The sequence below is a fragment of the Mastigoproctus giganteus genome, chromosome 5, assembly GCF_048544385.1.
Source record: "Mastigoproctus giganteus isolate SK-2022 chromosome 5, ASM4854438v1, whole genome shotgun sequence".
In the NCBI taxonomy this organism is placed as follows: Eukaryota; Metazoa; Arthropoda; class Arachnida; order Uropygi; family Thelyphonidae; genus Mastigoproctus; species Mastigoproctus giganteus.
Window position 1 is genome coordinate 60,502,516 of NC_143579.1, and position 17,934 is coordinate 60,520,449.

The following is a 17,934-nucleotide window of genomic DNA, read 5'->3' on the forward strand; positions in this document are numbered from 1 at the left end:
AGAGAGAGAGAGAGAGAGAGAGAGAGAGAGAGAGAGAGAGAGAGAGACCAGTGTGGGCACACTTGGAAAATTTTATGCTCAACTAACTCTGTGGTTAATCTCTTCCATAAACAGCAGCTTAGTTGACACAATATATATCCACATTTGCTCTGACTTTGTTTATATGTAACATATTGAACTATTATTTGCATTATAACCACTAGTACTTTTAGTCATTATAAATGTTTACAGATGTAAATAAGTTTAGTTGTTCATGCTTAATATTCATTGAAATATGCTTCTCCAGAACTGCCCATTCACTATATGCAGTGATTGAAGTCATGGAGAATCCAGAAAATTTTAAAATCTGTCATTTTGCAATTCTTAAGGGTGCCATATTTTAATGAGTTCTTTGTATTTTAAAGCTTAACTTCATATGTGCACCTTATAGCAGGTGTGATTGGAAAGAAAGATATCACCAAATATATATACTAACAAATTTTATGCAATACCCCACATAATTTAGATTTTTTTTTCTTTTTTTGCATTTTCTAGTTCATATTGACTCAAATTAGTTATATTGACTTGGTTTTTTATACATTCTGTAAGAACCATAGTTAAAAGAAAAAACTGCCCCAAATATTGGAAACATGGCTGTAGCCAAGTTAAAAAAGTATAACACCTGAAATTTATTTTGCATGTGTTACAACCAGAAGTTTTTTTTTTTTTTGGAACAGAATTTCATCTGTTTTTATTCTGGGTATTAAACTACCAAAGTATTCCAAGATGTTGCTTCAGGAACTTTACTAAATGAAATTTGATTAGATTTTGGTTAGCTTACTTTATTTAACATTCCCTGATACTGTACTAGGCATGCATTTAAAATTGGCATAGTACATACATTTGCTATGACTTTGCTTGCCCAGCAGCATGTAGGTGGTTCTTAAGTTCTAAAAAAATTCCATTTGATCAATATTTCATCATAATTGTCATTGGGACATGCCACACTTATTTTTTTTCTCTCCCTCTTTGAATTAGTATAAGTAATGGCAAATGACAGAAGGAAGCAAGCTTAAACAACATCAGCCAAAACTATCCACTTCATCTGTAATCCTCTAATGATTTAATTCTTTAAATTTATTCAATCTACCCACTTCCACAACATCAGATAGGAGTTTCCAACAACCAATTAACTCTGGCTGAAAGAAAATTTTTGCACAACTATCCTGCAGCCATCCTTTTTAAATTTGATGTTATCATTTATGAAACCCCACGAACTGGCTATCCTTAGAGCCTGTCTGCACTGCTCAAAAAACTTGATGTCAGACTACCTTGGATAAAGAATAACAACCTAATTGGTTTGTTATTCTGGGATTTTTGCTGTCTATATGCAGTACCTACCTTGCATTTAGCAACGCTAAATATCAAGTGCTACTGCACAGTTTGCTTAATTTTTCTAGGTCTTGTTGCAGCAGTATGCCATACTTCCAGTCAATAACCATCCTGCCAACCTTTGTGTCCTGCAAATTTTTAAAAGATTCATGTGCTTTAAACGTGGATTCTGCTTATAACTAGTCCAAGAAGAGCAATGCCCATTTATAACCTTGTTCTGTCTTTTGCCACTTGATCATCCCTTTATCCAACCCTTCAATTGGACCTTCTTTGAACCCTTTCTAGAAACTGTCTCATGACACTGTTTGCTTTCTTAGTTTTCATTACATGGAACCCTTGTAGGTAACACAGTTGGTATAATTGTCCTTCTCAAGCCAGGTGAAAAAGATCTGGGTTTGAATTCTCTCAATGATGCAAGTAATTTTTATGATTCTTTTTCACAACATGGATGAGTGTTGGTATCAAGTGAGGGTAGCATGTTTTTTTTCTCTCTCAGAAACTTGGGTTTTTGTCCAGCAAACAGAAAATCAACCACAATGCAATTTACAGGCATATTATAAGATGCAATATAGCCTAAGTTGGCGATCGGCCTGATACCCTTCAGGTATCAGGCCCATCAGAACTACAACTGTACCATCAGGAATATGTACATATTAGCATAACTACAAACAAAAGGTTATTTTCAAGAGGAAACTAGATTATCAAAGGCTCTCCAGGTCAAAATCAGTGGATATCACATTTTGTTAGTAACCCGAGGTGAAATATCTTGGTACAACAATAGATGTAGTAGTAAGGTTTAAGGAGTATCAGCGACTAAGACTCCACATATATTGTCTGTAAATTGTATGTTTTGAGGTCAATTTTCTGTTTGCTGGACGAAAAACCAGAGTTTCTGGGAGGAAAAAACCATGCTACCTTCGCTTGAGACTGACTAACTCATCCAATTGAAAAGGGCCCATAAAATTCCCTCCTGTAATTGACAGGACTCGAACGTCATTTCCACCCGGAGGGAAAACAGTGATTCTACCAACGAGGCTAACAATAGATGAAAGATTAAATTTCAATTTTCATATTCCACAGCTCATAACTAAGCTCAAGAGATTAACTGGGTCCTTGCTCAAGATTTCTGTACTCAGTTGGGGTCCAGCCAGGAAAATCTCTCTACTACAATGCTGTTTATTCTTGTAGCCACACAGAACTGGTTCATGGTTTCAAGGGTCATAAAAAAATTCCAAACTAAAACTCTGCAAAGACATTATTGGCTGTTGTCCGTTGCTTTTGCAGCATTGAAAGAATTAATTGGGGCATCTTGTATGTAGAGGACTATGCCATATTATTCTTAAACAAATTTTCTTAGAATTTTTAGGGGTTCATTTAAATCAACAATTACGTCAAAGGATATTAGAATGAAAATTCTCAGTATGATGTGACAGCACTATAGAAACTGCCACAAGACCTTTTCTTGTTAATAAAAATAAACTGGTCCTCGATGAATATTCCTTTTTGATAAGAGCCATGAGTCCGTCAATGAGAAATTTCACAAGTTGGGACTTCATCATTCTGATTTATGTATATGTGAAATCACTAGAGCATTCTATATTGTCAATTCTACATAAAGATTTTATAGACAGGTTATTCGAGTGAAGAACTGGTTTCCTTGTATATCTTTTCAATATCTTCAATTTTTTCTGCACAATGCAATATCTCGTAGATCTTTGCAGTTGATGGCTACTATCTGGGAAGTTACCACTGTTTAGTTATGATACATGCAGATACAACTTTAGTTATGATCCTTGAAGATACTACATATACATTTATCTGTGCTGTAGCACAGTGGTTATAATCGCCATCCTCACACTGAGTGGAAAAGGCTCGGGTTTAAATCCCATCAATGATGCAAGGAACTCGTGGGTTCTCTTTATTCTTGGCTGTGTTAATCAGTCTCAAGCGTAGACAGCAAGGTTTCAACCCAGAAACTGGTTTTTTGACCAGAGGACAAGCAATTTACAGAAAAAATACACGTGGGCAGAAGAATTAGTTTCGGATAGCCTTAATATGAAACTACATACAGTCCTTGTATAATGCATGTTTACACTACACAAATTCAATCATGCACAATTTATATAAATAGGGGAATGATGTGTATAAGGAACCGAATTCGGTTATGCATGATTCGCCTTTGTGTTTACAAGAAATGGCAGTCCAATGCGGGATCACCCCAACTGAACACAACACAATAGGAATAAAGAGAAGATTCTGAAAAATGTATTTTTGTTTTTTATATCTGAAGAGGAAACATTTCACCATAACGTAAAAACCGACAATTCCGCCAATCGGTATTATTACAAATGCAATTAGATCAGAGTTACAGAGTTACCTCATACTTACTACTTGTTTATAACAGATTCCACCTGCAGAAATGCAACTAGAAATTGTTTTTGTTTTATGGTAGTGACCTCCAGAAATGTGCTCTATTAAGATGTGAGCTGGTCTGGTGTTAGTGTATCTGCCTTTTACGGTGTTAATTCAGTTGCAACATGTGCCAGCTTTGTTTGTGTATCAAGTGTACCTCCTCATTTTGGAATTGTGCTTTTATTCCCTAAAAATGAGTAAAATACTTAAAACGTGTGAAAAGGAAGTGCCTGGTGAAGACACTACAGATTCACAGAGAAAAAGAAAAGCAATATGGATTGACAGGTGGACGGTCAAAAATTCTTACCGGGGAAAATTTGTAGTGGCCTCATACTAGCGTTTATGACCAAAAATCACAGTGGCCTCCATCTTCTGGCCCCCAGCCAACCGGGGTTTCCCCGATAAGGCTTATGGAGCAAAATGAAAGAACATGATAGTGCATGTGCTATAGGCCTAAATTAGGCAATGCCGAGAATTAGAAAGAATGCAGAGAAAATAAAAACACTTTCATAGCAGGAACAACTAATAAAATCCATTAGATCAAGACACAGAATTGGAAGATATGGAGCAGCTGTCATCGGGATAGAAAATCAAACTGAACAAGTTTGCTTATGATAGAAGCAAAAGCATTAGCAATCTCTTATTTCTTAATAAAATATGTATTTTATTAAGATTATTGTGTGGTAATATTTTGGTTAACAATGTGTGTTCAATCTTAGGTGGTCGGCACCTAACCCTATTTTTCCAATAGGGGCTGTTATTTATATTGCATGAGGGTTTCTAGGAACACAACTGTTGTACTATATGAGGACTGACTATCGATTTAACATCGGAATGATGTTTAAATTTTTTGCTTGAAAAAGATTTCTTATGAATTTGTAATGTATGGGCAAACTTTGGTGTGGCCTTCCTTACTGATATATCACAACATTGATTCTTCACTTCTATTTGGAATGCAGACCAGTGTTCGGACTCCTATGCTGATATGCTGAATATTAAATCTGACTATTCGCAACTCAACATTGGCTCACTCAACAAGTGAGCCAATTTTGGATTGGATCACTTGTTGAATTTCCTGTTGAACTTGTTTTGATTTCTGTTGAAGATTGATTTTTTTTGATATACAGGAAACCCTTGATTAGTGCGGTTAATGAATCCTTGAAATATACCGCACATATTAAAACCGCACTAATCAAACTTAAGAAACAATGGGAATAATTATGAATCCTTGAAAATTATGAAATTGTAAAAATATATTTTTTCTTACTCAATACTTACCTATAATGCACTGCATAGTTCTTAAATTATTAAGGAATAAATTTAAAAAAAGATAGTATGATTTAAATTTTATTTTTTGCAAAAAAAACGTATCTAACTTCAATTGAACAGTGGTAGCTTTCTTCCTTTCCTCCATGATTTTGCGATAACAATCAATTTGCTTATCTAACCCTCAACGAACGTTCATGCTTCTCTCTGCATCTGGATCAATCTCTAGTATGAGTTCTTTTGCTTTTTAAAGTGTATTAAATAGTTCAAGTTTTTTGAATGAAATTTCTTTGGGAGCAAATTGCTTTTCTTCTGCTTCATTTTCGTCTTCTTCCTCGTATGCATGTTGATGCTCAATTTCAAGAAGATCGTCGTTACTTAAGTCTTTTGAATGCGATTCCAATAATTCTCTAACGTTTTCTGAATCTACTTCCTCAAAGCCGAGGTCTTTTCCAATTGTAGTAATTTCATCAATAACTTTGTTGACAGGATTAATGAAACCGCAAAAATCATTTGCGCATTCAGGCAAAAGATTCTGCCAGACAGCTCTCATGCAGCTGTTCGTCATTTCTTCCCACGATTTGTGTATGTTCTCAACTGCTTCTTTAATATCATAATATTAAAGAAGTTTAATATTAATAATAAAAGAATAAAAGAATATGAGTTACCAGAGCAAATTTCAAAGTGGTATGGGGTGCTGCTGTCAAGCATTTTGGAGTCGATTCCCATTCATTTAAGTTAGAAGACCCTGGTGAGTGCGTATCACGTATTTGCCGCTTTAGGCTCCGTTGTGAGTTGCCAAGCACCTCAAGAAAAAAACAGCGCACTAATCAAATTTGATAACGCATATATTAAGGGGATAGTATCAAAAAAATTTTGCGCACTAATTAAAACCGCATTAATCAAGGGTTTCCTGTATAATAAAAACCTGATGATTTTTATTAATTTTTTAAAATTTAATTTTTATTTTATGCTGTTTATTATTATGATTTTTTTCACTTTATTGAGTTTTTTTTACCTCATGACAGTACAAAGTGCATGGGATGGTTTGTTGTGTCTGGTTACTATTCTCATTATTATTGGTTGAATCCCTCTATCATATAGGGGCACCTCCGTGGGCAGGAGCAGCAGTGCGTACACATGCTTCTTGATTAGACCAAGGTTAGAGCCCGTAACCACCAAATACGGAGGATGCGGAAAGGTCAGTGGAATGAACATCGCATATCCCCAGAGCAATATGGCCTTAGTTGCTAATGCTCCTAAAAACCAAATAATAATAATAAAAAAAAAAAAAAAACTATCATATAGGTGTTCAGGATCGTGCCTTTCTGGAGGTCCATTATTATAAAAAGCTTGTCTGATATGGGAATTTTTTTCCTACCCCATGACAGGTATTGGGGTGACTGGTCATGTCTACATACTATTATTGTTACTGGAGTTCCACATAAGTGTTCCTTGGTAAGCCTATTGCTAGATTCTTATTGAGGCTTTTGGGCAACATGGCGGTTGATACGATGATCATTTCTTATTCCATGTCACACCTTTGACTTCTTGTCTTAGGTCTGTGTTTCTGTATCTCATGGTCAATGGAGATTGCTGGTGTTGGCACCGCTATGTCGATCAGATAGCCATTTCTTGTTGAAGGTTATGTCTGGTCTGTTGCGTGGGATTGTCTTGTCCGTCACGACACAGGCCCAGTATAGTCTAGTACGGCCTCAGGCTCTTACCTGTAATACAGTAAACTTTCTTTGATCGACTGTTATTTTTGTAGTGGCTTCTGACATATCCTAACCACCTGGTCAGGCCTGTATCATCCTGCGTTGTGCTGGATTTTTTCTGAGACCAAGTGGCATCATCGACATGTCGTCTGTCCTTAACAGTATTTCCTGTAGTTCCTAGCGTTGATTATCTGGTCTTGGATGGGAACATGAATCCTTCAGTCTTGGGAAAGAGCATTCCATTTGTGAGCCAAGCGTTGGAAGCCGTCTTATCTTATATAGTCTTGGCCATTGTAGTGTCTGCAATGGAGTATTTTTCGCCCATCTTTCTGTCTTTGTTTCTACTGTCTGTGTGTGCATAGTCCTTGTTCAGGTTGAGTGTTGTGTGCTGTTTGTCTATTTTTTTAATGGCTTGGGAAATTGGTGCTGTGTTTTTCTGGAAGTAATCGTGCAGGTTCTTAATCACCTTATTCAATGAGGTTAATCAACCCCTCCCTCCTCTACAGGCTGTCAGTCTTGATGGCTGGCTTCGGGTGGTGTTGGCATATCTTGGTCATCATTATCCTGGTCGATCTCATAATCTCCCCAAAAAAGGAAAAAAAAATTATATTAGGTCACCCATAATTCATTACATAAACCCGTATTTGTGTCTGTAAATTGCGTGTGTTCTCTGGTCGATTTGCCTGTTTTGCTGGATGATAAAACCCAGTTTCTGGGATAAAATCTTGCTATCTATGCCTGAGACCGACTAACTCAACCACAGAGTTTAAAAAGCCCGTTAAAAGTTCCTAGTGTCATGGACTGGATTCGAACTCTAGCCTTTTTTTACACCCGGTGTGGGGAGGTCGATTACAATACCACTGCTACTTGCACAGACTCAATCTCCTCCAGCTCGATGTTGGCCAAATATATGATCCCGAAGGAACACGTTAGTACTGGGACTGCATAAGTTTACGACTCTGACCATGTTCCCAACATTCAACTTTGCATTTAGCAGGCTTCTCAGTCTCTGATAGTATTTCTCAGACAGGCGGAAGTTGATCTTGTATTCTAATTAGTGGACCTGCCCCGTTCCCAGATATTTGTGTCATGCCGTTAATCTCTTCACCAGTCTTCATCTGGTACTTTCGTTCGACTGGATGTCCTTGATGCATTCCATGGGTCTTGCATTTGTCTAGGCCAAATTGCATCCTGATGTCAGTGCTGTCCTTCAGTCTTGGGAAAGAGCATTCCATTCGTGAGCCAAGCGTTGGAAGCCGTCTTATCTTATATAGTCTTGGCCATTGTAGTGTCTGCAATGGAGTATTTTTCGCCCATCTTTCTGTCTTTGTTTCTACTGTCTGTGCGTGTATAGTCCTTGTTCAGGTTGAGGCATACAGTTTGATATCATCCACATACATCAGGCGAGAGAGAGAGAGTGTACAGATTTACTCCCTTCTTTTAGAGTACACCCAGAATTGCTGTTATTGAGCATGGTGGATAGTAGGTTAAGCGCTAGACAGAACCACAGTGGGCTCAGGGCTTCTCCCTGGAAGATTCCTCTTCAGTCTGGTCGTGATGTTCTCGACATTGACGTTGTCTCCATTTTACACGCTTGCCCCGACACCATTTTACAATGGTTGCTTCTAGGAAGTGTGTCGAGGCCGGGATGAGTTTGTATATTTTCAGTACCTCTATTGGGCACAGTTGAAAGCCTTGTACAGGTTGGGGTGCTTCTTGTAGACTTGCTCCAGAACTACAGCATCAATGATCAATTGCTCCTTTCATTCTCTGCTCAACTCCCTAAATCACTTCTGCTGCTTGGCCATGATGTTCTGAGTCTCCCAATGGTTTGATATCTAGTTATGCAGCAGGTCAGTATCTGGTATATTGTTGGGAGACAGGTGATTGGTCTGTACTTGCTAGGTTTGTGGTGTCTTTCTCCTTAGCTTTCAGGAAGGTTTTTTCTTGAGTCAAAGACTCTGGGATTGTGTCGTGTCTTAATTTGGGTGAACTGCTCTGCTGTGTGTTTATGTGTGCTGAATTTCTTGTAGAAGTAGTTGTGAAAGTTATCTATTTCTGGTCTCGCCATTTGCGGGCCTTCCTAATCGATTGTTTTACTTCTTCCCGAACCTCCCATTCTGGCAGCCCTTGTACGTTCTTGGTTTTCTTCCTTTCTAGATCTATCCAGGGGACGTTATGGCTTACATCGCTGATCCACAGATCTCAACTGCCTTCTGGTTTGTAGGGGTGAAGTCTCTTGCTGAGTGCCCGGAGTTTTTGCTTGTATGTGTCAAGTTACTCTTCGATTCTCTGATTATAGGTCTTGTGTTTGCTGTGAATGTCTTTCGTCTGCCCAGGTAGTACAGTGGTATTGTCACTGTCCTTCCCACACCAGGTGGAAAAGGCCCGGGTTCGAATCCCGTCGATGACGCAAGGAACTTTAATGGGCTTTTTTCACTCCGTGTCAGAGTTAGTCGGTTCAGGCGTAGATAGCAAGATTTTTTTCCCCAGAGAATACACGTAATTTACAGACATCAGCCATTTTCAATCCACTGCAGGATGAAGCCCTCTCCAGCAACTTTCCAGTTCCTTCAGTTTTATGCAATGGCCATCCATTTACTACCCACGAACTCGTGAATTTCATCTGTCCATCTCTGTCGTCTTGGCCATTTGACTTTTTTCGTTTTGATAAGAATTTCCTTTACTTGAGCTTGCTGCCTAGTCTGTGTTTCTCTTCTTATCTAACAGTCCGATTCCTAATATAATTCGTTCCATTCTTCGCTGTGTATTTCTCAGCTTCTCTTCCATTCTTTTGGTGAGTGCCCAATTTTTACTTCCATAAGTCATGGTGGGGAGTATACATTGGTTCATTATTTTGTTTCAGACGAATTGGGATATTGCTCCTCAGCATGTGACTATATTTCCTGAATGATGTCCATCCAAAATTTATTCTTCTCTTGACTTCCAGCCATTTATCATTATTACAGCTAATAATTTGCCCAGACAAGTATCCACCTTTTCAATTACTGAATCCATGAATCCACCTTTTCAATTACTGCTCCTTCAATAATGATATCCGTTTCTGTCGCATACTTGTTCATCATTAGTTTTGTTTTAGCCATATTCATCTTTAGGCCGAAATCCTTACTAACTGCATAACTGATTAAGATTTTCCTCTAATTCTTTGGGATCGTGGCTTATGATCACAATGTCATCTGCAAATCGTAAATTCGTAAACGATTTAGGTACTCTCCGTTCACATTGACTCCTTTCTGCGACCAGTCTAATCTTCTGAAAGCTTCCTCAAGGGCAGCAGTAAACAAATTCGGAGATATTGTCTCCTTGTCGAACTTATTTTCCAATTTTAAATTTGCTATTGTGTTTGTCTAGTCCAATAAAGGAGGTAGCGTTCTCATATATTTTCTTCAAAATCATAATATATGGGGTATCTATGCCTTGTCTTTCCAGTGCCCGAAACATTGCCTTATGCTGCATGGAGTCAAATGCCTTTTCATAATCCACAAATCCCAGGCATAATGGTGTTTTATATTCATTTGCTTTCTCCATTAGCTGTGATATTACGTGAAGTATCCATTGTTGAGAATGATGTCCTAAGCAAGCCCTTTCGGTTGATTCTTATCAAGTAATCTTTCTAATCTGTTTGTAATTACCCTTGTCAACAACTTGTCTATAATTTCTAATTTCTTGGTCTATAATTTCCAATTTCTGATTTATCTCCTTTCTTATGCAGCAGAACTATAATTGCATTATTCCACTCCTTAGGTGTCACGCCTTTTCTAATGCATTTTGTGAAGAGTCTTGCCAGTTTCTGTGTCATGTCTCTACCAATTTTAACAACTCTAATTCTTCCCCAGGGCTTTCTGATTCATTTTCTTCAAAGCATGTTCTACCGCATCAGGAAAGATATCGAGTATGTCGTATGTGTTATTAATTTGTGATCCATCTTCGTCAATGCTGACATCATTCCCTCGCTCCATGTGTAATTCTCTACAGGGTGTTTCAGTTAAACGTTTCAGAACTTCTAAGAGGGGTAGGGTATATCCTGACAACTCGAAATCATATAGCAATGTGGGGTCGGAAATGCTTTCCTGAAGCGGTGTTGTACACAGAAGCACCATAAAAAGAAAAGAGACCGTAAGTGAGAAATCGTTTTAATAATACATGAAAAGAAGCAAAAGGTACATGGATTAAAGTAAGTGTTCGAAGTTTCTTCAACCTCGTATTGCTTTCGCACAGTGGTACCTTGGAAAATGTGCTACAAATCCCCTTTTTCCTGCTGAAGTGTTGTTTTCCGATGAGGCATCCTTCCCAAGAAAGGAATTTTCAACACGCATAACGACCATATCTGGGCGGTCGAGAACCCGCATGCAATACGACGTCGTGCAGCACAGATTCGATTTTCGGTCAATGTACAAATGGGCCGGTATTATGGGAGATCACCTCATCGGACCTTACCTGTTACCGTGTCGTCTAACCGGACCTATCTACTTGATCTTTCTGCAGCAAGTATTGCCACAACTTTTGAGAGATGAACAGATTTCTGCATCGACGCAACAGACAATGTGGTTCCAACACGATGGAGCCCCTGCCCATTATAGCGGAGATGTTCGTAACTACCTGGATGTCACATTTGGTCAACAGTGGATCGGACGTGGTGGTCCCGTGCGTTGGCCTGCTCGGTCACCCGACCTATCTGATTTTTATTTCTGGGGTCATATGAAATCGCTAGTTTATGACACCCCTGTTGACAATGCTGAGGAGCTGGTTGCAAGAATCGCAGTAGCTGCCGAAGAAATTCGAAATTCGCCTGGAGTATTCCAGAATGTTCGGATGTCTATGCGTCGGAGATGTGAGGCGTGCATTGTAGCCCGTGGAAGAAACTTCGAACACTTACTTTAATCCATGTACCTTTTGCTTCTTTTCATGTATTATTAAAACGATTTCTCACTTATGGTCTCTTTTCTTTTTATGGTGCTTCTGTGTACAACACCGCTTCAGGAAAGCATTTCCGACCCCACATTGCTATATGATTTCGAGCTGTCAGGATGTACCCTACCCCTCTTAGAAGTTCTGAAACGTTTAACTGAAACACCCTGTATAGTAGTCTTCAATTATTTGAATTATGCCTTCTCTGCTATTTATAAGCACGCCATCGCTATTCTTCAGTTTCAGTATCATTTGTCTTTCTGTATTATTGCTGATTTAAGTCCTTTGTTTTCCTTTAATGTTTGTTCTACTTTTCTTGTCTTAAATCTTCTTATGTTCTCTCTCAGTCTCTTTCTATACTCAATTTTCTTCTTGTCAGTGTTTATCTTGCTCTTCATTTGTTGTGAAGTGTTTCTTGACTAATTTTTTCTTCTTTGGATTTAGCATATGCTTCTTGATTAAACCAGGGTTCGAGCCCGTCACCACTAAATATGGAAGATGCGGAAAGGTCAGGGAATGACCACCGCATATCCCGGAGCAATATGGCCTTAGTTGCTAACGCTCCTGAAAAAAAAAAAAAAAAAAACCAAAAAAAATCTTTGGATTTCTTTTTACCTATAGGTTTCTTGGGCTTTATCACTTTCAGAAAGTTGTAGTATTCCTGTTCGATATCTTGGTCCTGAACAGTCTGCAGAAGTTCAGTCTTGTTCTTAAGTTCCAGTACATACTGCTTTTACTCCTCTTCTGTTATCTCAAAGACCTTCGTATTATTTACTAGTCGGTTTTTTCCTTTCTTTTCTTACATCAATATCAAGTGTGCACTTACCATTCTGTGATCACTTCGAACATTTACCTAGTTCAGGACGGTAACATCATTCTCGATATATCTTCTGTCAGTGAGGATGCTTCCGTAGCCAGGAGCAGCAGTGCGTAGCACGCTTCTTGATTAGACCGTGGTTCGAGCCCATGACCACCAAATACAGAGAATGTGGAAAGGTCAGGGCATGACCACCGCATATTCTCGGAGCAATATGGTCTTAGTTGCTAATGCTCCTAAACACCAAACAAACAAACTGTTAGTGAGGGTAAAGTCGATTTCATTAGTTGTTAATCCATTTGGGCTCTTCCATGTTCACTTTCTGTTCAATCTTTTCTTGAAAAAAGTGTTCATTACTGACGTTCCTCGAGATTCTGCAAATTCCACAAGTCTTTAACCAATTCCCACAGTTCCTATTTCCCCTTTCTGTGCTGTTTTGTCTCTTTCCAACCTTAGCATTAAGTCTCCCATAATAATAGTGTAGTGGGTTTTGTGCTCATCTAGAAGACTTTCAATTTCGGGATACATTTCTTCAACATCATCATCACGGCTCGACGTTAGTGCATAAATCATTAGCATTAGTAGAGACATACGATGCAAGAAAGCAAGCTTATGCGACATCAGATTAAAAAAAAAAAAAAAACCTTCCCGTTTCATCCCTCCATTTGTTCCAAATGCATCTTCAACTCAGCCTATTATTTATTGAGGCTATCAACTTTCACAGCAAAAGATGGAAGTCTGTTCCACTAATCAACCACCCGCTGGCTAAAAGGAAACTTGTGCACATACATTCTACAACTACCTTTCCTCAATTTGAATCCATTCCGCCTGAGGTTCTTAATCTGAGCAAGAGGAAGAATCCTATCAGCATTCAGCTTGCTCAACCCATTCAAGCAGTTATACATCTCAATCAGATCACCTTACAGGTCCATACTCTGCAATTTGCAGAACTTAAGCCTTTCTTAGTGAGAGCACCCCTTTGTTTCCCTCACCAATCTTGTTGACCTTCTTCGTACTCGTTCTAGCAACTCTACATCCTTCCTAAAATGAGGCCTCTAGACCTGTACACAATACTCTAGGTGTAGCCTGACCATTGCCTTGTACAACGGGATAATCACTTCCCTGTCCCTGATAGCAAATTCCTATATATCATTGACACGACTCCATGACCTGACCTGGCAGCCCATCTGCACTGCTCACCAAACTTCATATTTGACTGCACAATTACCCACAGGTCTTTTCCACTTTCCTGAATGTAGTACCACATGGTATGTTTCTCTTGGGTTATTGCTACCCATATGCAGTACTTTGCATTTGGCAATGTTAAACTTCAGTTGCCACTTCTCAGCTCATTTGCCCAACTTATCTAGATCTAGTTGGATACAACCCTGCCAACCTTTGTATCATCTGCAAACTTCGACATTAAACCTGATATACCCTCATCAATATCATTGATAAATATACAAAACAACAAGGGCCCTATACCGAACCCTGGGTAACTCCACTAATAACATTTGTCCACGAAGAATAGTGTCCGTTGATTACCACTCTCTATCGTCTCACACTCAACCATCCCTTTATCCATTGTAGTAACTTATCCTTAATGCCATACCTCTCCAATTTGTAAAGCAGTTTCCCATATGCAACAGTATCAAAAGCTTTTCTGAAATCCATGTATATGATATCAAAATTATTTTTGACATTCAGTTCCTTTGTGACCACATCACAGTATCCAATCAAATTGGTCAGACAAGACCTCCCTTGAAAAACCCATGACAAAGCTGTGTCTTAAATATTACTACAGTCTTGTCTAGATGATCCTGCAATGCTTCTTTAGGCGCCTCCGCAGCCAGGTGGGAAGGAGCAGCTGTGCGTACCACACTCTTATTGATTAGACCGGGGTTCGAGCCCGTCACCACCAAATACGGAGGATGCGGAAAGTTCAGGGAATGACCACCGCATATCCCAGAGCAATATGGCCTTAGTTGCTAATGCTCCAAATAACAACAACAATGCTTCTTTAACCAGCGACTCCATTATTTTCCCCGGAACACAAGTGAAACTAACAGGTCTATAGTTACTTGTGCCACCTTTGTGAATTGGTGATACATTTGTACACCTCTAGTCCATGGGGAACTCCCCTGAGTCCAAGGAAGCTCTCATATAATCATTATAACCTTTAGCTTGTACCAGTTAGTTTAACTTCTGTTCCGGGTAAAATAATGGAGTCGCTGGTTAAGGATGCATTGCAGGATCATCTAGACAAGACTGCAGCAATAATTCAGACACAGCATGGGTTTGTTAAGGGAAAGTCTTGTCTGACAAATTTGATAGGATATTATGATGTGGTTACAAAGGAACTGGATGCGAAAAATAATTTTGATATCATATATTTGGATTTCAGGAAAGCTTTTGACACTGTTGCGCATGGAAGACTATTGTACAAATTGGAGCAGAATGGTATTAAGGGTAAGTTGCTACAATGGATAAAAGGATGGTTAAGTGCTAGAAGACAGGGGTGGTAATCAATGGGTACTGCTCTTCTTGGACTAATGTTATTAGTGGAGTCCCACAGGGTTCTGTGTTAGGTCCACTGTTGTTTTGTATATTTATCAATGATATTGATGAAGGTATATCAGGCTTAATGTCGAAGTTTGCAGATGATACAAAGGTTGGCAGGGTTGTTAATGACAGTAATGGCAGTGTGCTACTGCAACAGGATCTAGATAATTTGGGCAGATGGGCTAAGAAGTGGCAACTGAAGTTTAACCTTGACAAATGCAAAGTACTACATATGGGTAGAAGTAACCCCAGAGAAACGTACCAACTGTGTGGTACTACACTTAAGGTGGTAGAAAATGAAAAAGACCTGGGAGTAATTGTGCAGGCAGATATGAAGTTTTCTGAGCAATGCAGACAGGCTGCCAGGGCAGGTCATGGGGTTTTGTCAATGATATATAGGAATTTTGCTAGCAGGGAAAAGGAGGTGATTATCCCTCTGTATAAGGCAATGGTCAGGCCACGGCTTGAGTACTGCGTACAGGTCTGGAGGCCTCATTTTAGGAAGGATGTAGATTTGCTTGAGCGTGTACAGAGAAGGGCAACAAGATTGGTGAGGGGAATGAAGGGATCCTCTTACCAAGAGAGGCTTAAGTTCTGCAAATTGCAGTGGCTGGAGACTAGGCACCTGCGCGGTGATCTGATTGAGGTATATAAGGCCTTGAATGGGTTGAGCACGCTGAATTGTGATGGGATCCTTCCACTTGTTCAGATTACGAATCTAAGGGGGCATAAATTCAAATTAAGAAAAGACAGATGTAGAATAGATGTGCGGAAATTTGCCTTTTGCCAGCGGGTGGTTAATTGCTGGAACAAACTTCCATCTGTCGTTGTGGAAGTTGATAGGTTGAATAAATTTAAGGAGGAACTGGACAGGCATTTGGAGGGAATGGTGTGATTTTTTTTTTTTTTTTTTTTTTTTGGCTGATGCTGCATAAGCTCATACATTTGCTTTCTTGCATCACATGTCACTACTACTACTACTACTACCTCTTAGAAATCCTGAGTCCCTTTTGGTGATGTACTTTTGAATCTCAAAATGTTGTTTTTTTATATCTTTATGTACTTGAAAGCCAACTCCACCTTCGCTCCTTTCACTGTTTCCATTGGTATACAGCAGATTTACACTTGATAAACTTATAAGTGATTCATTTCTTCTTCTAGCCAAACTGATGATGTTGCAATTCACATTTTCTAATTCCTTTTCCAGCTTAGCTTTAATATATATCCTATCTACACCGATGAGCGATCTTACGTTGTAACAGGCTAAGTGGTAGATGACTCTCATCAACTGGTGCAATATCACCACTATGCTTATTGGAGGCTTGAAGTGGTGAAACCCATGTTTAGTTTCTAGAGAAAAGTTTCCGGCATCTCCCCCCCCCATACTTCTTCAACCCATGCACGGTACTAAGTACTATAGGTTTTGATATCTTTCGTGTTTGGGGTTTTCATAAGAAAAAAAAAAAAGTTCAGTGCATGGCAGCCAGGTCGTACCCAGAGATTCTTAGCCTCTAGCTGCGGTAAGAGATGGAGTGAAATCCGCTAGGGACTGAAGGCCATTTGTTTCGTCGTGCTGGAGGGTTTGGTCTTTTCCTCTTCACGCTGGCCAGACGTCTTGAAGAGAACCACTCTACACGTTCGTTGCCACCTAAGTGATGTAATCGGGCTTACCATCGAGGTGTGCATAAGTGGATTTTAGGGAGGCAGGTCAACCAGACTTCTCTTAAATCTTCTGACATAGAAAGATATTGGATCCATCAGTGTTTTAGACTGAGTGTCTGATAACACACAGAATGCCTGTTCTCCTCTCTATGGGCATATATAAGAAATTATAGATGGTCCTAATATAATAGTTTGTAGTTCTTTTTGTAGTTCCTGGTCTTGGATGGTGAGCATGAATCCTTCAGTCTCAAAAAAGACCCTCTCGATCGTCAGCAATCTTATCTATGTAGTCTTGATGGAGCTCATTATGGTGTCTGCGATGGAATGCCTTCTTCGCCTATCTTTCTGTCTTTGTTTCTTCTGTTTATATGAGTGGGATCTTGTTGAGATTGAGCGGTGGGCGCCGTTATCTATATATCTTATGGCTTGGTAGATTGGCGTTGTACTTTCTTGGAAGTTATCCCGCAGGTTGTCAATTGCCTTCTCTTGTTCAATGAGGTAAGTCAAACCCATCCCTCTTTCCGGCTATGGTCTCTTGAAGCCGACTTTGGATGGTGTTTGCGGCTCTTGGTAATCATTATCGTGGTCGATATCTTAATCTCCTCCAATTCGGTGTTGATCCAATCTGTGATCCCTAAGGAATACATTAGTACTGGGACTGCATAGGTGTTTATGGCTGTGACCATTCTGCTTTGATTTTAGCAGGCTCCTCAGTGTCTGATAGTATTTCTCAGTCAGGCAGTCCTTGTTCTCTTTGTGTTCTAACTGGTGAGTCTACACCACTACAGATATTTGTAAGTTTCTCTCTCTCTCATGGCTTCAATCTATGGGTTTTAAATTTGTCTAGGCCAAATTGCATCCTGAAGTTAATGCTTAACTCAATGATCCGGAGTGCCTGTTGAAGTTGATTCTCGGTTGCTGCATAGATTTTGTTGTCATCCATATACATCAGATGAGAGAGGGTGTATAGGTTCTTCCTTCTTCTAGGGCAGTGGTTTTCGACCTTTTTTTAATAACTGCACCCCTAAGTGTAATTTATTTCATTTTGTGGCACCCCTTCTCAATTTTCTGCCTGTTAGATCCAATTCTCTGCGGTATATATATATATATATATATATATATAATATTAATATTAAAAAATATAATATGATAGTTATTACAATAATATAACTATAAACAAAATTACAATTCATAATA